The sequence below is a fragment of the Octopus bimaculoides genome, chromosome 10 (genome assembly GCF_001194135.2).
Source record: "Octopus bimaculoides isolate UCB-OBI-ISO-001 chromosome 10, ASM119413v2, whole genome shotgun sequence".
In the NCBI taxonomy this organism is placed as follows: domain Eukaryota; kingdom Metazoa; phylum Mollusca; class Cephalopoda; order Octopoda; family Octopodidae; genus Octopus; species Octopus bimaculoides.
In genome coordinates this window covers 23,553,502-23,560,495 of record NC_068990.1, presented here as the reverse complement: position 1 = coordinate 23,560,495, position 6,994 = coordinate 23,553,502, and positions in this window count along the sequence as shown.

Here is a 6,994-nt window from a genome sequence, read left to right as displayed (position 1 = left end):
AATAATATATAAGACAATAATATATAAAAAAATAAATATACCCATACATTATATTGTCTTTGAGCTTTTGTAGTTCAATAGTAGTTCATGTATAAACTGGTAGGAAAAATAAGGATGCATGAGAGTTGAGAGTTTTGTTAGGTTTAAAAAAAGGGTACTACATCTGGGCATTATTATTATTATTATTCAGGTCACTGCTTGGAATCGAACTCGGAATCTTGGGGTTAGTAGTCTGCATTCCAGTTCAGCATTCTGGCTTTTTTTCATTTTCCTATTATTTCTCCACGTGCGGTTAACACAACCCCACTATTTACTGACTTATATATATATATATATATATATACATATACACAAAATGTTCAGTGGCATTTCTTCTAGGTTTTTACCTTTCAATTCTGCTGAGGTCAACTTTGCCTTTCGTTCTTTCAGGATTGATAAAAAAGATACCAGTGAACAAAGGAGCTGCTGTAATTGACTTACCCTCTTCCATAAAATTGCTGGCCTTGTGCCAAAGTTTGAAATCTTTATTTAAGCTGGTGTTTGGGATATAATATGAAAAATGAAATTTTGATGGAAAGTTTTTATTTAAATCAGATTTAAAACATTTAATTTGTTTCATAGTACCAGAATCAGTCTGAGGTGGGGCAGTATCGAAGGGGTTGAGAAAGAAGTTATTAACCCAATAACATTTAGACAGACCATATCCAGCCCAAATATTCAACCTCTTTTACGTTCAGGTCAACCAGTCGTAGCCTCTGACACTGAACTTCTAAGTTATGGCTCCAAAAACACACCAACATGGTTGTCAAGCAATGGTAGGAGACAAACACTGACACAAAGACACACACAGAAACACTATATCAAAATCTGAAGGCTATGAGTTAATCCATGATTAATTCAAAACAATGTCAATAAATAAGCATTGCACTGGACAGAATAATCTGAATGCTAAAGAGTTAAGCATTTATGTGCAACTGTCAGAATGTCAGAATGATTCTAAATTATATGAATGTCTCCATAGTGACATTTGTATAGTTGTGATAAAATCTTTCACAGTACTGAAAGACCTTCAATATATATAAAAAAAAGAGCTGCAAGAAAGCAATCAATGATTTCAAAAGTTAATAAGGCTAAAGTTCAACTAGACTAAAAGAGTTCTATGTCAAAGAATACACATTTTGGTTGTCAATTAAATGAAATGATGGGAGTAAATTCTGCCGGATTTTCCAATTCAAGGTAAATATATGATGGCGAAAAAATCAAAACAGAAAATCTGAAACACAGGAGCTAGATTGTTGAACATGAGGGAGTCAGAGTTATAATACTGAAGTAATGCAGTGTGGGTGATAAGTAGATCAGAACTATATATATGGCGCAGGTGTGGCTGTGTGGTAAGAAGCTTGCTTCCCAACCAATTGGTTCTGGGTTCACGTCCACTGCGTGGAAACATCTGACAAGCAAATCTGTGGTATTAAGCAGAATATTTGCTGTAGCCCATCTTTTATACCAAGACTAAACAATGTATATGATAACACTTCCAATCAATTAAGATCTGAAGCCATGAGAACCACTGCCTGGTACTGCATCCGGGCATTATTATTATTATTATTCAGGTTACTGCTTGGAATCGAACTCGGAATCTTGGGGTTAGTAGTCTGCACTCTTAACCACTTTGTGATATGCCCACGGGCATACGGCATAGTCAAATATAAATATTGTAAATAATATAAATAATGTAAATGTAAATAATTTACATAATTCCCCCTCTCTTAAACATAGAACTGTATTATGAAGTATTTTGTTTTCTAATAGTCTCCAAATTATTTGCAGAATATTCACATATCTGACATCTAAATATCAAACTGGTTTGTCATAAACAATATTATATTGTATTCCATTGTTCAGTCTGGCCAATTTTGATGTTGGCACTTTCTTAGCTCCTTATATACTTGATCAATATATCCTTTATAAATATAGTAGTTGGCACTCCATCGCTTACGACGTCGAGGGTTCTAGTTGATCCGATCAACGGAACAGCCTGCTCGTGAAATTAATGTGCAAGTGGCTGAGCACTCCACAGACACGTGTACCCTTAACGTAGTTCTCAGGGATATTCAGCGTGACACAGTGCGATAAGGCTGACCCTTTGAATTACAGGCACAACAGAAAGAGGAAGTAAGAGTGAGAGAAAATTGTGGTGAAAGAGTACAGCAGGGTTCGCCACCACCCCCTGCCGGAGCTTCGTGGAGCTTTAGGTGTTTTCATTCAATAAACACTCACAACGCCCGGTCTGGGAATCGAAACCGCGATCCTATGACTGCGAGTCCGCTACCCTAACCACTGGGCCATTGCGCCTCCACTTTATAAATATAATGGAAGGACATATAACCACATTGTTATCATCATTATCATCAGCAGTAGTGGCAACAGCAGCAGCAGCAACCCCTGGCATTACTATTTCAGGTCCTAGGACCACATAGGGCCAGCTACTGAGTTTCCATGGCATATAAGTGGCCAAGATTGCAACATTTTCCCTGAATGAGATATCAGCATTTGCAGAATTGAAACCATCACAACCATGAGAGCAACACCCTAACCACTTGACCCTATAGCTTCATATTCACCCCACAGTTGTATCTAAAACATAACATTAAGGACAAGCCTAGTGCTTTAAGTAGGAGCCAAGTGCTTTAAGCATGAACCAAGCTGTATGCAGCTATAACAACCAGGCAGTTGTATTTAAAAGTACAACTGTTTGTTATACAAAAGGACATCTCTGTTTGTCACACTTCTGTGTTAAACTTTATCCTTTTGTTTGCTATTCTGGAATGCCCAACATATTTACAACTATTTCCTCCTTATATTGGTTTGGATTGGTTTTTTTTTTTTTGTATACTTACATGATGCACTTCAATTAACACTTCCTCGTGATTCCTGTATCAAACATTCCAATACTCTTTCATAAACTTGGCCTATCCTTTGCTGCCCTCTGTAGAGAGAATAACCCTCATCATTGATATCAGGAGTGGCTGTGTGGTAAGTAGCTTGCTTACCAACCACATGGTTCCGGGTTCAGTCCCACTGCGTGGCACCTTGGGCTAGTGTCTTCTACTATAGCCTCGGGCCAACCAAAGCTTGTGAATGGATTTGGTAGACAGAAACTGAAAGAAGCCTGTCGTATATATGTATATATATATATGTATGTATATGTGTATGTGTTTGTGTGTTTGTGTGTCCGTGTTTGTCCTCCTAGCATTGCTTGACAACCGATGCTGGTGTGTTTATGTCCCCGTAACTTAGCGGTTCGGCAAAAGAGACCGATAGAATAAGTACTAGGCTTCCAAAGAATAAGTCCCGGGGTCGATTTACTCGACTAAAGGCGGTGCTCCAGCATGGCCGCAGTCAAATGACTGAAACAAATAAAAGAATAAAAGAATAAAAAGAAAGAAAGAATATTGCTTTAAATAGTTTTTTTTTTTATACGTCTGCCATCATCCATATATGACGCATTTTGTTTATCAGCTCCACATTGTTGATGCTTAAGGAGAATACACTCAGCATCAAGTGGCAGCCAAGTGTCTGAAATGACGCAAATGAGACAACGGTGGTCAGTGATGAAATAAGGACGCAAACGCTGGAACAGGATCAGACACATCCTCAAATGAAATTGAGAAAGCGATTGTATGGTGGCACTGAAGGGAAAAGAGCTGTAGGGTGCTCTAAAACAACATGGTGAAGGACTATTGACAAAAAACAGGAGTTGAGAAGGGTGGAGAAGCTGAAATGAGACCAGAACAGTTAGAGAAAACAAAACTGATTGGAAAGATCGTATTATGGATTTTGGTGCCCCATGGTACAGAGAGAACTGACCGACCGACGGACTGACCGTCGGACGGACCGACGGACGGACGGACTGACGGACGGACGGACGGACTGACGGACGGGCAGACGGATCGATCGATCCACCGACCGACTGATCGATCGACCGACCGACCGACCGACTGACCGACCGACCGACCGACCGACCAACCGTTCTGTCACGAAGTGGAGGCAGTGTTTTAGAATTAGGAATTAAAGTGCAAAATAATTTATCAATATCATTAGTGTCCATTTTAGCATTTTTTTCTAAGATTATTCTAAAATGAGCTGGAGGAAGGTCACATTTTCGAAATTTTGTTGTATAACAATGTGTCTTTGAAATATTATTTCTGCTATAGGGGCAAGTCCTGAAATTTTGTGGAAGGAGCGAGTCAATTATATTGGACCCAACACTTGACTGGATGAAACAGCTGACTGGACATTCAGTTTACTCTGGCAAAGGTACTTTTTTGGCACTGGAGGCAATACACACGCAGACATATATGCATACAGATAGAGAAAGAGAGTGAGAAGAGGGGGATGGGAGGGGGAAAGGAGGGAGGGAGAGAGAGATAGTACATTCAGCCGTAGAACCCAAGCCAAAAAAGACCATGGAACCTGGCGTGCCCTTGGCCTCCCAGTTCTTATCAAGCCATCCAACCCATGCCAGCATGGAAAAGATGAAAGGCAGAGTTGACCTGGGTAGAATTTGAACTTGGAATAGAAAGATGGATGAAATGCTGCTAAGTATTTTTCCCAGCATGCTAATGATCCTGCCAGCTGATCACCTTGTTCCTTTGAAATATCCTTTATATATCAGACACAAAGGCCTGAAATTTCGAGGGAGTGAGGGTAAGTTGATTTTACATTGACCGCCACCCCCTCCAGTGTGCAGCTGGTGTTTATTTCATTGACCTTGAGAGGATGTTAGGCAGAGTTCACCTTGGTGGAATTTGAACTCAGAATGTAAAGAACTAGAAAAAGTGCAGCTAAGCATTTTGTCTGGCGTGTTAATGAACCTGCCAGCTCATCACTGTGTGCCCTTGAAATATCAATTTCAAATTTTGGAACAAGGCCTGCAATTTTGGGGAGTGCTCCATGTAATATATATATATATATATATATCAAACATAAATTGAAAACAGAACACAAAAGATATCGCAGTACACGTGTTTCAAGCTTTATAAACAATCTGTTATTACATCACCATAGGTTTATTATTGATATAAAAGATGGTTTAAAGCTCTCTTCAGCTGCCAACAATTTTTAGTCCAAAGATTACACCACAAAAGAAAAAGTACACTTAGTATTATCCATTATAATAGGTTTATCACATCCCTTTAAAAAGGTATATTTGTATGACGGTTCATTGGATTTCATAAATCTGCCCATATTGTACCACTATTCAGCATATATATATACATATATATATATATAGGGGCAGCTGATGAAGGAAATGTTCTCTATGTGGCCTGTCTGTTTTCCTGTGTGTTCCTACCGTTGTTCGAAAAAAAGTTTGTTTTACGTGCTTTGTTTATGTTCTTGTTTTTCATTTTGTCCACGTTTTTTTGCGACGTCCTGTACCCAGATATGCATCTATATATTCATGTAGATGTAGGTATGTACATACATGTACGTATATATGCATATACTTACATATTATTTGTATTATATTTATATATATGTGTGTGTGTGTGCATTAAAATATCTACCAAATATATTGGTAAAATATTGTAACTGTCATCAAAGTAGCAAAATTCTCACTTGAAAAGTTGTTTATACTTTGTTTAGATATAATGACTTCTGTATAGGTGATACAATTTTGGGTGCATATCAATTGAAATACGAGCCATGGCGCAATCCTATAATAATAAAACTTGTTTATTATCCTATGCACATTTCAATGCAAGATCCCGACTCACTCTTGTCTGAGATAAGAAATTAGGACCTTGCATCTCTTCAGGGCCAAGGTACATTAATTCACAGCAGACAACAGACAACATTATTAGTTGTACTTAAATTACATGTGCATAAAAAAATTTATAATTAGGTTGCAACGATATATATATATATATATATATATATATATATATATATATATATATATCAGTGTTGTTGATTCACTAAAGAAGTATTTCAAAAACGTTATACGTGCAGTGTATAAACAATGTTTATATCAGCCTGCAGTTTCAGTTCAAAGTCAGGCGCTCTTACTCATTTACACAACCCCACCTATTTTTATTAATTATTCTTGTCTTCCTGCTCTGTATCCTATTGCTTTGTCTCCTACTCTCATCACAAACTGACCTCATGTGACAGAATAAGCTTATTTTAATGTACCTATGTACATATGTATGTATTCCTTTTTATTATGATTGGCAATGACTGTGGTATGTATGTATGTATGTATGTAAGTATGTATGTATGTATGTATGTATGTATGTATGTATGTATGTATGTATGTATGTATGTGTGTGTGTATGTGTATGTGTGTATGTATTGTGATAATTTGACTGGCTGAAAGAAATGTATGTCGTATTCAGAAAAATCCAACAGGAGTTAATCGTATTCCACTAAAAAAAGCGCCTACACAAAACGGTAAAGAGGTACAATGTTTGTAGTTTAAACGCATTTTCAAAAATAGTTTGTCGGGATTAAAATATGATTAGGACATGGCGTTATCCATGAAGCAGAAACGTTATTTATGATATCTAGGATGCATACTAGAAGTTTTGAGACTTGTTTCTTTTTTTAAACGAAAGACAGCTATTGCTATCCTAAATTAATAGAATTTTAGTATATCATTACTGTTGTTGGTACTCCGTCGCTTACGACGTCGAGAGTTCCAGTTGATCCGATCAACAGAACAGCCTGCTCGTGAAATTAACGTGCAAGTGGCTGAGCACTCCACAGACACGTGTACCCTTAACGTAGTTCTCAGGGATATTCAGCGTGACACAGTGTGACAAGGCTGACCCTTTGAATTACAGGCACAACAGAAACAGGAAGTAAGAGTGAGAGAAAGTTGTGGTGAAAGAGTACAGCAGGGTTCGCCACCATCCCCTGCCGGAGCCTTGTGGAGCTTTAGGTGTTTTCGCTCAATAAACACTCACAACGCTCGGTCTGATACTTATTT